At 48.8% G+C, this 16,006-nt stretch overlaps 1 protein-coding gene across 1 annotated transcript in view; it reads right to left on the bottom strand.

The window, feature by feature from the left end:
* The window catches only part of FRRS1L (ferric chelate reductase 1 like), a 239,571-nt gene that overhangs the window by 2,888 nt on the left and 220,677 nt on the right, over positions 1-16,006 (bottom strand). The window lies entirely within an intron of this gene.

Below are 16,006 nucleotides of genomic sequence, written 5' to 3'. Positions count from 1 at the left end.
TGCGTTCTCTGGGTCTATTCGCCGCATAACAGCTCCACCCCCCATCCCCACACATTCACATCTAAGAGCTGTCTTCCTGTGATGGCACCCTCTCCATTTCCTCCACCTCCAGTAGCATCCGCTCCCAATCCTGTGCAATTGGGTATTTTCATTGTCCCTTCTCTTCCTCCCTACGCAAACTAGTTCCCTCAGCTCTGCCCCATTTCAGCAGATCAGATCGCCATACTTCAAAGTCTGGAGGCCTGGCGGATTTCCACCTCATGGTTAATGCTCTAATCGCCAGCAGCAAGGATAAATCGAGGAGCTTCAGCTGGGCCTTACGGTGTTTGGGGCGTTTCCGGTGACCTATCAGGCAATACAGCCCCTTCTCTAGCACCGGCAGTGCTGTGACAGTTCGTAGGACATGGCAAACCTCTCCCCAGTAACTACGTAGACATGGGCATGCCCATAACATGCGAAGAAGACCGGCGTCATCAGCCCTGCAGCGGCGGCAGCCATGGGGAGAGTCAGGGAACATCCTATGGAGCCGTTGGGGGGTGAGGTATGCCCTGTGTAATACCATAGCTTGTATAAATTTGAACTTAACATTCCGGGACACCTTTCTAGGGTGTTCCAGGATAATCTTCCAGGCACCGTCTGTCAGCGCCTCACCCGTGTCCAGTGCCCAGGAGTCTCGGAGTGGGTTAAGGGATATGGCAGCGTGTTCCCTGACCCCAGTGTAGAGCCATCGCACTAGGTGTCCCCCGGTACCAATGTAATAAAGTAGGTGTACTAGTTCGTGCCTTGCAGGTTTTACCCGTTGTGGGGCCCATGTAGTTCGTACATAGTGTGACACTGTGGCGTGTAGTATGTATAGCCTCGGGGGTGCTCCAGTCAGTTGCAAAAAGGAGTCATGGTCCAGCAGTACGTCGTCCCCAAATAGACCTCCCACTGTGTCTACTCCTGCGACTGCCCAGGGCTGTAATCTACCTCGCGTCAGTCTTCCTTGCGGCGTCGGGACCCCCAACAAAGGGATATTGTCTGCATAAGGCGCGATCCCTGCCGTGTACGCTAGTGCTTTCCACCAGCATATCAGGGCGGTGTGTAAGAGAGGGGGCAGTCCCGAGGGATCTTGGTCCCTGGCAAAAGGAGGGCATGCAATTCACCGCGTGCCAGTCGCTCTGTCGTGAGGTCGATCTCGTGGAGATCCCGCCCTGCTATCCATCGCGCTAGCCACTGGAGCTGGCTCGCCAAGTAGTACCCCTTTAAGTCAGGCACCCCCAGACCTCCTCCACTGGTACTCAGTTGTAACTTCCGGAGACTGATTCTCCTCCTTCCCGTGCCCCATATTAGGGTGATCAGGAGCGTATTCAATGTGTTAAAAATTTGCTGTGGGAGGAGAACCGGTAGATTCACAAAATATTTTAACATACGGGGAGCATGACCATCTTAGAGACGGCAATTCTGCCCATGACGGACAGGGGCAGGGACGTCCAGAACCCCACACTACTCTGTAAACCATTAATGGCTCTACGTACATTGCCCTCGATCTGGTCCTCAGGCAATCTATAAACGTTAATGCCCAGATACTTGAAAGTGGTCTGCGCTATTGGAATCTGGTGTACACCAAATTGGATATGGGGAGGGCGCTGCTGTGCCCTAAAGTAGAAGCCTGTAAATTTTGCGGGGTTAACGGCTAGTCCGGACACGGCCTCAAATCGGTCAAATATGTCCGCGTGAGTTCTGATAGCGATCGCTAAGGGTTCTAGTGTCAAGACAAATAAGAGGGGTGACAGAGGGCAGCCCTGTCGGGTGCCTCTGTGGATGGAGTAACTGTCCGAGATGTATCTACTAGTACGTGCCCTTGCTGAGGGGTCTGTATATAATAGTCTTATCCATGTTATTAGCGATTCCGGGAAGCCAAAGCGTCTCAGCACTTCAAACATGAACTACCACGACAAGGAGTCGAACACCTGCCGGAGGTCCAATGCGATACAGCCTGCCCGGGGAAGGTCTTGCGGCGTGGCCGACATGAGGGAATGGAGTCTCCGCGTATTTTGCGAAGTGCTCCTACCTCGGAGGAATCCGCATTGGTCTGGGTGGATCAAGGCTGGGAGTCGGGCCTGTATCCTCAGAGCAATGGCCTTACTGAGTATCTTATACTCCGTGGATAGCATCGAGAGGGGTCTGTAATTAGTCAGCTCTAGAGTATCCCTGCCAGGTTTGGGTATAGAAGTAACCAGGGCCTGCATCATCGAGACGGGTAGGTGACCAGACTCATACAATGTCTTGTAGACCTTCTCTAAAGAAGGCACCAGGGTTGCGGAGTAAGTCTGGTAAAACTCCACAGGGAACCCATCCATGCCCGGCGTTTTACCGCGATTAAGGGCACAAAGTGCAATCCAAATTTCTTGCTGCATGATGGGTCCATCCATCCCAGCTTGCTCATCTCGGGTCAGGACTGGGAAAGGTAAGTCCCGCAGGAAATCTATTATCCCGTCTGTGGCATTCGTGGGGAAGGGGGCATATAGTGCCTGCAAGTGAACCCGGAATGCATTGTTAATTTCGGACTGTGTATGCACGATCCTCCCGGACCCGTCTCTAATTTGTGTAATTATCGGGGGTTCAGGGCACTCCCGTACGAGGCGAGCTAGTAGGGCTCCCGATCTGTCTGATTCAGCCTGCTGACAACATAAGTACGCTTTATGGTCTATGACCCGCAGTGTTTCCAGCAGCTCCGCATGTGCAATATTACTGATCTGCAGCTCCCCCTTACGGTCGGGGTCTACGCTTGCCTCCCTTTCCAGGGTTTTCAGCCGATCCTCGACCTCGCACAGGTTCTTGTGTATTTCCTGCCGGGCCTCCACTAATTGTCCTATGGCCGCCCCTCGAATTACAACCTTCAGGGCGTCCCACACCACCAGATTGGTCGTTGCCGTGTCCCAGTTTTCCTGGAAATAGTTATCTGGAGCCTCCGACAGCGACGCTCGGAAGGGGCCGTCCTCTAACAGCTGTGGGTTGAGCCTCCAGGTGGGCACTGGGGACGGTACCCTACCCCACTGCAGGTCTAATGTAAGTGGCCTATGGTCAGAGAAGGTCTTAGCTAGGTATTCCGAGGAAGAACACTTGGACAGCAGAGAGTTAGTGCACAGGAATCTATCTAGTCGTGTATGAAGGTTGTGTACTGGGGAATAATAAGAGTATTCTTTGTGGGTCGGGTGTAATGCACGCCACACGTCCACCAGTCCCCAACCCTCTAGCCAAGTCTGGAATGTATCCGCCATTCTATGTATCCCTTCAGTTGCAAGGGGGGATGCGATCTGTCTAGTCCCATATCCAGTACCATATTCCAGTCCCCTCCCAGGATCCAGGGGACATCTATCCAATCAGCTAAAGCCCATCCTACCTTGGCAAGGAATGTATTTTGATCAAAGTTCGGGGCATAAATACTACCGAGGACCAGCACGTATCTCCCTTGGTCGTCCACCCTCCGTTCTAGTTCTACAAAGGGAGTACCGTGATGTACCCAAATAGTAGCCCCCCTAGAAAAGGCGGAGTAGGAAGTCGAAATTATGGTGCCTCTCCATCTCTTTCGTAACGTATGTGCCTCGGTCAGGTGTGATTCCTGCATGAATGTAATTTGGGCATGATGGCGTAGTAAGAATGCATGTATCCTATGCCTCTTCTGAATGGCCCGAGCCCTTGAAAATTCCAGGTAGTCAGTTTATACTTCCCTATAGTTTCAGCCAGGGTCGGACCCAGGTGAGATTACTGTAAGGTGCCATGCACCTCATAGCGCAAGTTGCAACTATCAGCCAGGAGATGTACTTTTCCCCACCCACGAACAGAACTAAGTTGGCGCAGCCTGAAAACATGGCTGGGCCGAACAAGAAAACTTGCAAGATAACAAACCAAGCACTAGTGCATGCGCCAATGGGGGGGTGGTCAAGCACTGTTCTAGTCCAATAAGCCATTTGTGTTTGTGCTGCCGGCTCGACAGCGCCGCCAGGGATGTGGTTAACAGGAAAATAGTTCTATACATCTTCTGAGGAACCCCTCACCGGGATGCCAGGTTACCTCGGGATCTTACATGCAAAGCGAGTGTTTAACCCCTTCCACTAGTTACTAGGCCGAGCAGGCCATGTAGTCTGTCCCGTGCCCACCAAGTGTACAGTACCTCGCGAGGATAGCCTCCCGGCCACCCTATCACGTTCCCAGTCCGTGTAAGTGTAAGTGTCAGACAATTAACAACAAAAAGGATATCAGTGGTCCTCAGGATATGCAGTTCTCACTTCCCCAGGAGGTTACTCTTGTCTATTGTCCAACATTTCGTCCGCGGCTCTGGGCGTTACATTCGGGAATAAGACCATGCTGTGCTCCGAGTCCGAGTGGATCATGCTGTCATCCGTGTCCGTATTGACAGTTATCCAATCTTCTCTGAAGTTGCCTACCAAGGCGACGGCACCCAGCTGGTCATCCTTCTGTTGTTCTCGAGAGGGTCTCCTCCGACCAGTCGCAGTCGTCGAGGCAAGAGATAAATCAGCAGCTTGCTCCGGGCCCTGCCGGGGTTCATCGGCCGATGCTCCCGGGTTGTGACCTGGCTACCTTCAATGTCCATCACCTCCAGCCATTCCTCCACGTCTGTGGGGCTTTCATAGAAGTGCGTCTTTTTGTCGTACACTATCTTGAGGCGGGCCGGGAATAGCAAAGCATAACGAAGCTAGGCCTTCTGGAGTCTTTTCTTAACTGCAAAGTAAGATGATCGTTGTTTCTGTACCACATTGGTATAATCCGGATACAGGGAGATGCGTCGGTTTTCAAATTCTATGAGGGATTTTTCTCGGGCCTTTTGCAGTAGAGTGTCTCTATCCCGGTAATTGAGTATCCGAACAATTAGTGGACGCGGCGGCAGGCCAGGTCTAGGCCGCCCAGTAGGGATACGGTGTGCCCTCTCCACACAGAAAAGTAGTGATAGTCCGTCGGGTGCCACATGGTCTCGAACCACCGTTCGTTGAAGTCTGTCGCGTGGGCCCCCTCACTGCGTTCCGGAAGGCCAATGACGCGGATGTTATTACGTCGATTGCGGCCTTCCGCATCCTCCACGCGGTCCAGCAGAGATGCCACCTGCTGCTGCAGCTGTTGAACGGAGGCGGTGTTCTCCATCACTGTCGGGGTCAGGTCCGCTATCGTCAAGCCCTGGTCCTTGACCTTGGCGGCTAATTTAGCATGGTCCGCTTTAAGCAAGGAGAGGTTGGTAGTGAGGGTTCCCATCTGCGATTCCATCGCCGCTCTTGTCCACCTGCTGGTCCCCGGTAGGATTCAGGCCAAGGGTTCCCGACAGGGCCTCTCCAGATGCATTTCCCTGGGTAGCCATCGCCATGGCGGGGCCGTCCCGGCCGTCCAGCGGCTTGGCGCCTTTCCGCACCATGGCTGTCGCGGGCCAGGCGTGTCCTATCCTTCCTGGGCTAGTGCCGCCCGATGTGTGACCAGTATCACAGGGCGGCCACACTGGGCTCCTCCTCCCCGTCCCTGCGCCCCCCCACGTGTGGCGGGCCCTTCCGAGCTGTGGCGGGGCCTTCCTCGCGTGGTTATACCGCCTCTGGACCCCCCGTTCCCCACTCACAGGCATATGCGGGTCAACATCCATGGACCGGGGGGCATCACCCGTCAGGGCGCCGGGTCAATTCAGCAGGGCCCAATGCGCGGCGGTGTCCGGGGGCCCCGGCCCGTCCCGGGCGGCCTCAGCGGGCGCGTGGTGTCCCTGAGCCCGCTATGCAGTCAGCCCGGCCCAGTGAGAGGTACTGTGCCGGTGTCTCCCAGCGTCAGCAGCCGTCCCTGCAGCAGTGAAGGAGGGGGAGAGGAGAGGGAGGGAGGGAAGGAGGGGGGAGACAAGGCGAAGGGTATGGCTTACTGTTGTCACCCTAAGAGGTACCAGCCTCGCCCCCCTACCTTCAGGGTTGACTCCTGGGTCCACGCTCCAGGACACAGGGACACACACTGCCCTCTCCCTCAGGGCTCGCCGGCCCCGCTCCACGCCGGATGTAGGCCTCGATCTCTCAAGCTTCCCCTGTGGCTGGGACGGCCAGGTCTTGGGGCAGTCCCGCTGATGCGGAGCCCTTTAGTAGTTTATTAGGGGTTCCGGGCGTCCCGACCTTGCTCCACGAGTCAGCCTCGGCACTTCCGGTTCCCGGCATCCGGGGCTCCTCGGGTCCGCTCCCAACTATAGCCCCCGGTTGTTTCTGAGGGGGTAGGCTGCAAACGGCTCCAGCGCGATCTCTGGCCGCCGTCACTCGCCGGGCCTCCAAAATTGCCTCGGAGCCACCGGACGTCTCCGCGGCACAGATCCACTCGTTGCAATCGGCTTTAAGCTCCCCAGGAGCACTGGACGGGGTGACAAATCCCCGGCGGCACCGGAGCACTAGCAGACTCCGTCCACCATCATGGCTCGCTAGCCACGCCCCTCCCACTATTCTGTAATGCTTTAATATTCATAACATTACTAGGCATAACACTCACATAACAGAACTTAGTTAACTACAAATTATGTATACTAAACATGTGCATTGACAATGTACTATTGAAAAGGCTACTGTCTCAAAAGACTATAAAAGGGGAGGAGTTCTGAATTCTCCAGAACAAAGATGTGCTAGCATGATGAGGAAAGGCAAATAGTCTAAAAGACTTAGAGCTCCCTGGAAGAATGGCAGGAGATTGTGCCTTCTTGGCTCCAAGTTCGTGAAGTGTTCACACTTGCAGGGTACAGCGGGGTACAATCTGAATATAGGCTCTGCCTTCAGCAGGGTACGGTGCACAACATTCACACTCTCCCTTTCTGCAGTCTGTGCTGTCCAAAAGGGAGAAGATTCTAGAAGAATCATAATTGGAAGGGCAGGGGGCATTTTCTACTGCGTCCTGTGACACAGACTGACATGTGTAGCCAGCCCAGGTATTCGCCAATAGCATCTTTATTCCGTAGTGTGTAAGTCAGAACTCAACATTTTAAGCCTGCCTTTAACTCATCTCTCCAACACTTACGTCACATGCCTACGGTGTACAGTGTGAACCAAAAGAGTTCCAGCATTCTTTTATTTACAAGACACTAAATATCCTGCTTTGGTAAATAAAAAGTAGCAACTTTTTCAAATAGACAAATAAGTAAGTACATAAACACACAAATAATGACATAAATAAATACACAGATAATAATGGATATAATGGCAATTATAACTCTTCAGTTAAGCACAGTTGTGACTGAATCACACTTCCTGTTTAGGCCTGGGCGGAGCTCGTATAGTTCCGCAATGCGGAACTCCACAAAGTGACAAAAAACCTCCGCCGCGCTCAGAGGAGTTCCGCAAGTGGCAGAGTGAGGTATATCACGCTACTCGCACAGATTTTTAGCACCAGGAGTTTGTCACATGCTGTAAAATGAGTGAAAAAACTGCACCACATACAGTGCAAGAGGGCATCGCTTTTTTCTGCTGCTTGATTAGATGTTCTACTGGAGCAGCCGCTTCCTCAACGTGGGTTTAGAGTGCTGGTTCCACAACTGATGAACAATAATGTCTTTTATCTTTAACATGTCACTATCTTGGCTTGCGGCAGTGACTATTTGTCCTAAAGACATGGCAGCTTTAGTGCTCGATTTCACAATAAAATTGATGTCGGCCTCCGCTGTCTTAGATGGGGTACCAGGGCATGGCACTGTTGAAAAATAATCGGCATGATTCTGATCTTTTCGTGAATGATGAAGAATTGTAAAGTTATATTCAAGTAAACTCAAACCCCAATATTCAATTCTAGGCTGCATTTTAGCTTTGGGATTGCTAAATATCATTAACACTGCTTGATGATCAGTCACTACTGTGACAGGCTTTCTGTACAAAAACACATAGAAATATTCACAAACCCAGACCACTGCCGATTTTTTATTATCAGGTTGTAAGAAAGCAAGTTCCGTTTGTGTCAGCCTTGCATTGGCATATGCCATGACATGTCTCCGGGATTTGGCTCCCTGTTGTGCTGTGGAAGGCTTGCGCCTAACCCCACAACCTCTGTATCAAGGTTGGGATCAAAGTAGGCCATTCCAGTGGCACTCTCAGTAGCTTGCTAGATTTTTGGAAGCTCTTCTCACATTCTCGTGACCAATGAAAAGACACATTCTTTCTCATTAATTCTCTTAATTGTTGCACTGACCGTAGCAAAGTCTCATACATATCTAGAACAGCAAATGGCCATTCCAAGAAATGATCTAACATAGAATTATCTTGTGGGGTATTTGCATTAGACAACGCTCGTACTTTAGCTGTATCAGGTTTCATACACACATCAGAAAAGACATGGCAAAATAATTTCAAACTTTTCTTGTGGAATTTGCATTGTCAGCATTCAGAGTTAAGCCTGTGTCGTTCAGCAAACAACATACTAGCATGAGAGCTTTGTCATGCTCTTTCTGTGCAGCTCTGAAAGCCAATATGTCATTACTATAGTTAAATGCATTTAGCACGAGATTTATGATTCATCGAATGAGGTCTTGGAAAAGTTCTGCAGTAGAGGAAATGCTAAAATGCTTGTAGTGGAACAAACAAATATGTGTAGAAAAGGTTGTGATGTACATGTAGTGTGCAGACTGGGATGTCTCTCTCGCTCAATTGCCTTATTGGGTTGACGCTTGTCATCACATATGTGTACAGCTCCTTCACTGTCTCTTTTAGGTACTATTACAATGGAAGAAACCATGGTGTCAGACCAGTGTCGCTTTCAATTATGTAATGTTTAAGAAACAAATAAGTTCCTTTTCAACAGCCTCTTGCGAGTGAAACACAACTCGTCTGTGTCTTTGAGCAACAGGATGAACACACTCATTTATGTGTAACTTTATGTTCATTGTTTTGAATTTTCCTAACCCATGAAAAAATGAAGGAAATTGACTAACAATTTCATGATAAACATTCATATTGCAGTTCACTAATATCAGCCCCATATCAGCAGCAGTGTTGAAACATAGCAAACAGGCACGTGAAGCTGTTCCTTGAAGTACATGAATAGGCACTTGTACCACAGTTGTCTTATGTTTAGTCGTTGCGACAAACAAACCTTGACTTTTTAAGGGCATTGAGGCAGCCCATATCAATACTTTAGTCTTTGACTTTGTAAGTTGTAACAGAGATAATTCTTGATACTTCTCCTCAGGCATGATATTGATCGACGCACGGCTGTCAATTATGAATGGTGTTGAACACCTGTTTCTCTTTAGAGTGATCTTCGTACAATGTTTGAATGTTTTTGGTGCCTTTTCATGTCCATTTTTCTTGAGCCTGAGTTATTCCTCGCATTCGACTAGTCCCACATGTGCATGTCTTTCTGAAGTAAACATTGACATTGCATCACTGGCATTGTCACTTTCACTGGAAACTGATACTGAGGAACTCTTTGTCTATAATTTAGATGACGATCGACTTCTTTTGGGGTCGATTTGCCTCAGTTGGTGTGACCGCTTGGCCTTGTGGGAGCGTGCTGAACGTCACTGAGGTAGCGTTCGGCCGGTCTTTTTTTCTTCAAGCTGTGACATGCTATGCTTTTCTCTTTGCCTTGCAAGTCGTTATGAAATGGTTCGATTTACTACAGCCGATGGAGATCTGTCCAATGGCACAACATTTATCTTCATGTGGAAATGATAGTCCACATTTGTAAAACGTTTTCTGTGTAGACATCGCATTCAGCCTTGTACTTTGGCTTACTCTTCATGCTCATAAATGACGCACTTTGGGTGCCTCCAGCCTCCATGTCAGTCTCTTGATGATCATCATGATCTTCAGCGTGAGCAGCCGTGAGTACTTGTACTACACTCAGAGTTTCCTTCAGCATTCATTGTCGACAGAAATTTGACAAACATGTATCAATTACTCTGAAGCGGTTAGTTTCCTTGTCATTAAATTCATTGAACTTGCAGTGCCTCACCAGAATATCCAGGCTCTCAACAAACTCATCAATGGTTTCACCTGGTCTCAGGTGTTGTTGACTAAATGAGACAAACATAGGACTTTTATTGCTAGTAGGAAATTGCTAATTAATAAAATAAAAACTTCTACTATGGTGTGTGGCCCTAAATCCAAGAAAAACAAAACTTTTTATATCAACAGTACCCCACTGAAAACCGTCAACAATTTTAGCTACCTGGGGAATAACATACTCAGGCAATGGGAACTGGATGCACAAATTAATTAACGTTCCTTCAAAGATGACTAAAAGTGCACATGGGGTTTTTCGTTTTGCATCAAAGCTAGTCGAACGTCGTAGAACAGATATGGTAGATATAAATAAGGCTAGATGTGTCTCCATTGCCTTGTACAGTGCACGGGTGTGGGGCTACAACTATAGCCAGACTTTAATAAGAAGAACATTATTTTTCAAAACATCTTTTAAGTTACCTACCTCAGCATCTATTGAAATAACTCATCAAGAAGTAGGCATAGATTACTTATGCGATCTGATCGCTATGCGACCACTACTATTATGGAGATTGATTTGGGCCAAAGACAAAACTAAATTTACTCAAACTATTATCAAGGATTGCCTCCTCCTAGATAAAAGTTCACGTATCTCCTGGTTAAAATATATTATTGATGTATATAGTTAATTATTTTGTTGTAAATGAATCTAGGACCCTAGTGTAAATTTTCCCGATTCATGCCCTTATATAGATACGGATTATCCTATCCTTATATAGGCATAGAAATCACTACCATATTTAGACTGAGCCTATGCAGCCCAAATACGGCATGGCTACTTCCACTATGTTCCAAGAATCAGCAACGATTTCTTAGCGAAACCCGCCTTCAGCAGCTAGGGACATCCCCTTGCCTGAATACTAATTTATCTAGGAAATCATGGCGTTTTCGAAGAACTAAGTCTTCATTGACGTTATTAAGTCCAATCACACGTCAAACTCGGTACCTTCATAGTATAAATATGCCTAGATTTGCCCAAGCAGACACATGGTGGTTTGGAGCAGATCAACTAACTACTTGCCCGACGCCCTGCAGCAGCAAGTGCCGAAGGAAGCCGACCCTCCAGCTGAAGCACTGAGAGACTCTGTCTTTTCTCCTGCCGAGAAATCCAGCTCCAGTGTTTCCAGGCTACCCTTGAGGGTTGCTGGGAAATCGAGTCCTGAGAGAGAGATAGAAGACCTCCTTCATTCTAAACCAAGGTACGGAGCTGATTAGACCCTTAGAGAATTCTTGATTAGATCCTTGGCAGAAAATACTAAGCCTAAACTACTCCTCACTTACTTCTTCCCTTGTGCTAGGCTTGGGTTAGGGACACCGTGGTAGGCTTATTTTAGAAGCACGAGTTGAGTACTTTTAGCCATCATTTTAACACTGTATGTATTTTATCCGTTTTAAGGCAATTTATGGCTTAGAAACCATATCATGCGTTTACAGTACTACTTTATAATACTGTTCGTAATATATACTCTGTACTTTATTACCAGCATTCCGATTGTAGCAGTACATTTCTTATGCTTGAGAAAGAAGACTGTTCAATAAATACCTTTTATTGAAAATGCCAGTCTCTCTATTTTCTCAGCACCTCTGGTGGAACGAAGCATGCACGAATGACTGAGTAAAATAGCTATCTATTGTTTCCGCGACTCTAGAGATTGATTTCTTATTCTTGGGGAACAAAATTGTCATGTTCATGCAGTTGTCAGAAACTAATCCCTTCTTGTGAATTCGAGAAAGTTTCTAGTGACCTCTGAGCTAGCTGGCACTCACAATTAAGTCTAATAGATTCGGTAGAGACCTAGTCAACCTCAGTCCTACGTCTAAACTACAGGATTTATTATTCCAATGCGCAGAGCCTATTGGGAATATAGGAACTACACTACATGGCGCCCAACATTTGGTAAGGCGATAATTTAACGCTAGATACTGGAGTAACTCAGTCGTGCTTTTCACACAGACCCCTTTCTCCCGTAAAAACTCCAATAGACATCTGGAGTGGGTGAAAGGCTAAATATCCGCCAAAACTGAGTAGGACGAAAAATCCTATGTATTAGTTTTTTGGTTTGTTCAACGTTGAAGGATACAGTGTTCCAAAATATTGTGCACCTAATCTTTGTTTCCTTGAAACTTGTTCTGCAAACTCTTCAAACAGTAAAAATAATGGGAACTGACGAAGAATTAGCTGCAGCAGCAGTACAAGCAGATTTAGATAACAGAAATAGGCTACAGAATGACCCGGATGCTATAATCATCCCGGTAAACGTAAGAAAAACTATAACTTACAGACTCATAAATAATGGAGTATCACCTAGAGGTGGTAAAGTTATCTTTGTTATAGAGGCTCATGAATATCGGCAGGCAGAGGTATTCTATTCATGGATTCATTTTCCTCCAGCAGATGGTGGAACACACGAGTTCCACTACTACAAAGTAGAGGAACCTCCCGAGGAATACGTTCCTTACGAGGATGTTGAAATTCCATTAACTTACCAAGAGCATCAGCTCTGGTTCAAAGGCGCCCTAAAACATGAAAATCACATTACCAGGCTTGGTCCACTAGGTAGACCAGGAGCTACATGGCCAGTATTAGCCAGCTATACACCACATCCTGACATAGAAAGTATGACAGGTAGAGAACTGCTAACACAGCTGAAACAGTTAATTAAAATACGTAGACAATTGGTTCAATATGTTATGCGGACCTTAACAGTACAACTTACTGTAAGGATTCCACAGCACACCCCTCACCAGGGGAACACAAACAAAATCACACCACAGACTATACAATCAGTCATTGGTAAAATGCCTGCCAAAAGGGAACTAATTCCGTTTTGGTTGGCACAAAAAATTACTCAAATTGAGGCAGTATTCCCCGATAGTACACCTCATGAGAAACACAGAGTTCTGACAATCTGCTTACCAATGGGGATAGCACCACATGTGGAAGACTGTGACACTTGGGGTACAGTCTTTGCTTCAATCTACACAAAATCACATGGTGTACCGTCCATGGCGGTGATACCAGACGTCCTGAGACAGATTCAAAATGAATACGGTCCAGAACTGGCCTTAAATCTAGGTATGAAATTACTGAAAGTTTTCAAACAGGTCTTGGCTATACTATTAGCCAACATCAAAGGTGAAGCAGCATCCGTGGCAATCCGCCAGAAGTTAAAAGAAACAGATATAGCAGACCAACCATATGAGCTTGCAAGAATTATTGAAAAATCATATGAAGAACTAGGAAGAGATAGTTTGGGAGGGAAACCATTAAAACCCCAGCTAACTGAAAATCCTGAAAAGGTATTTATTAAAAATAATCTCACTACTCCTAAAAATAAGTGGGAAAATACTAAACAGACACTTCCTAAAGAGATATATTCTCAGTCCAGAGGAAGATCTCCCCAAAAAGGAGATAGGTCTCCCGAACGGGAACCCTCTGAAAAAAGATATAACCTTAGAAATAGGGATACTTTAAGAAAACCTGATAGATATCAAGATACTGATACTCGTTCCTCTCGTACCCTTCAGACTTCTACGCAGAAATCCAAGAGGAGAGGACGATCAGAGCAGAAAGAGGAACGCGTGAAGTCCAAAGAAGAACAGCAAACGTTCCAAAAAATAAGAAAACGCAATTTACAAAAGAGAAGGTAGCAAGCATAAAGATCAGACATGCCAAGGATCTTGAGGACGCAACTCAAGAACAGGGAGTGGGCCCAGACAATGCTAGACAGCGCAGCAGAAGTCACAATAGTTCGCAGGATCCTGATGGATCATCTGGAGACAGTGGACTTGAATGAATGCATTCAAGTTGAAACTGCCGATACCAGGGTTAGTGTACCTCACAAGTTATAAGAAGTAACACCCCGGATGGAGGGGGATATAACTAGAAAAATAAGGGCACTCTTTTGGGAAAAGCTCTTTAAGGGCTATGACATACTTCTAGCTGAAAAAGACTGGCCACCTGAATTTGTTAGGGAGTGCCCACATGGCGAGGAAGTAATTATGCCTGTCTTCTCAAATCACATTCCTATTCATAAAAAATACACATATGAAAGAAAATGGGCTGTGGCCCAAGCTCCAGCATTATATAATGTCATACAGGATGGGATGAGGACTCTCCTCACCATAAAATTCAGTAAAAAAATCAACCTACTGCACAAAGGCAGTATCCAGTTAGGCAAGAAGCTAATTTTGCCTACCTGCCGGGGTTCTGAGCTTCGGTCCTTTGTTGCTGCTTGTGTGCTCTCCGTGAAGCGCTGCATCTCGCTGGTCCCGCTTCGCTGTGTGCGCTCCTTGTGGAATTTGGACAAGAGGAAGGGTCGTGTCCCTGGAGACTGCTGTGGGGTGTGCCCCACCCTCCACCAACGGCGTTAAAAACCTTTGCCTTCCAAACCTGCTTGGGACTCTAATTTTGCCTACCTGCCGGGGTTCTGAGCTTCGGTCCTTTGTTGCTGCTTGTGTGCTCTCCCTGAAGTGCGGCATCTCGCCGGACCCGCTTCGCGGGTCCCGCTTTGCTGTGTGCGCTCCTTGTGGAATTTGGACAAGAGGAAGGGTCGTGTCCCTGGAGACTGCTGTGGGGTGTGTAAGCGTAGCAGCAGGGCTGCGAGCAGTGGGACCAGGGACTCCATCTCCCAGGAGTCCCTGCTAGCCTGACCCGAGACACCTGGACCGCTCTCCCTGCTTGCCCTGCCCCCCACCAACGGCGTTAAAAACCTTTGCCTTCCAAACCTGCTTGGGACTCTAATTTTGCCTACCTGCCGGGGTTCTGAGCTTCGGTCCTTTGTTGCTGCTTGTGTGCTCTCCCTGAAGCGCTGCATTTCGCCGGACCCGCTTTGCGGGTCCCGCTTCGCTGTGTGCGCTCCTTGTGGAATTTGGACAAGAGGAAGGGTCGTGTCCCTGGAGACTGCTGTGGGGTGTGTAAGCGTAGCAGCAGGGCTGCGAGCGGTGGGACCAGGGACTCCATCTCCCAGGAGTCCCTGCTAGCCAGACCCGAGACACCTGGGCCGCTCTCCCTGCTTGCCCCGCCCCCGACCAACGGCGTTAAAAACCTTTGCCTTCCAAACCTGCTTGGGACTCTAATTTTGCCTACCTGCCGGGGTTCTGAGCTTCGGTCCTTTGTTGCTGCTTGTGTGCTCTCCCTGAAGTGCGGCATCTCGCCGGACCCGCTTCGCGGGTCCCGCTTTGCTGTGTGCGCTCCTTGTGGAATTTGGACAAGAGGAAGGGTCGTGTCCCTGGAGACTGCTGTGGGGTGTGTAAGCGTAGCAGCAGGGCTGCGAGCAGTGGGACCAGGGACTCCATCTCCCAGGAGTCCCTGCTAGCCTGACCCGAGACACCTGGGCCGCTCTCCCTGTTTGCCCCGCCCCCCACCAACGGCGTTAAAAACCTTTGCCTTCCAAACCTGCTTGGGACTCTAATTTTGCCTACCTGCCGGGGTTCTCAGCTTCGGTCCTTTGTTTCTGCTTGTGTGCTCTCCCTGAAGCGCTGCATCTCGCTGTGTGCGCTCCTTGTGGAATTTGGACAAGAGGAAGGGTCATGTCCCTGGAGACTGCTGTGGGGTGTGTAAGCGTAGCAGCAGGGCTGCGAGCGGTGGGACCAGGGACTCCATCTCCCAGGAGTCCCTGCTAGCCAGACCCGAGACACCTGGGCCGCTCTCCCTGCTTGCCCCGCCCCCCACCAATGGCGTTAAAAACCTTTGCCTTCCAAACCTGCTTGGGACTCTAATTTTGCCTACCTGCCGGGGTTCTGAGCTTCGGTCCTTTGTTGCTGCTTGTGTGCTCTCCCTGAAGCGCTGCATCTCGCTGGACCCGCTTCGCTGTGTGCGCTCCTTGTGAAATTTGGACAAGAGGAAGGGTCGTGTCCCTGGAGACTGCTGTGGGGTGTGTAAGCGTAGCAGCAGGGCTGCGAGCGGTGGGACCAGGGACTCCAATTTCCAGGAGTCCCTGCTAGCCTGACCAGAGACACCTGGGCCGCTCTCCCTGCTTGCCCCGCCCCCCACCAACGGCGTTAAAAACCTTTGC

The sequence above is a fragment of the Lissotriton helveticus genome, chromosome 4_1 (assembly GCF_964261635.1).
Source record: "Lissotriton helveticus chromosome 4_1, aLisHel1.1, whole genome shotgun sequence".
NCBI classification, from domain to species: domain Eukaryota; kingdom Metazoa; phylum Chordata; class Amphibia; order Caudata; family Salamandridae; genus Lissotriton; species Lissotriton helveticus.
The sequence above is the reverse complement of the archived record's forward strand: the minus strand, read 5'-3'. Positions and strand labels throughout refer to the sequence as shown.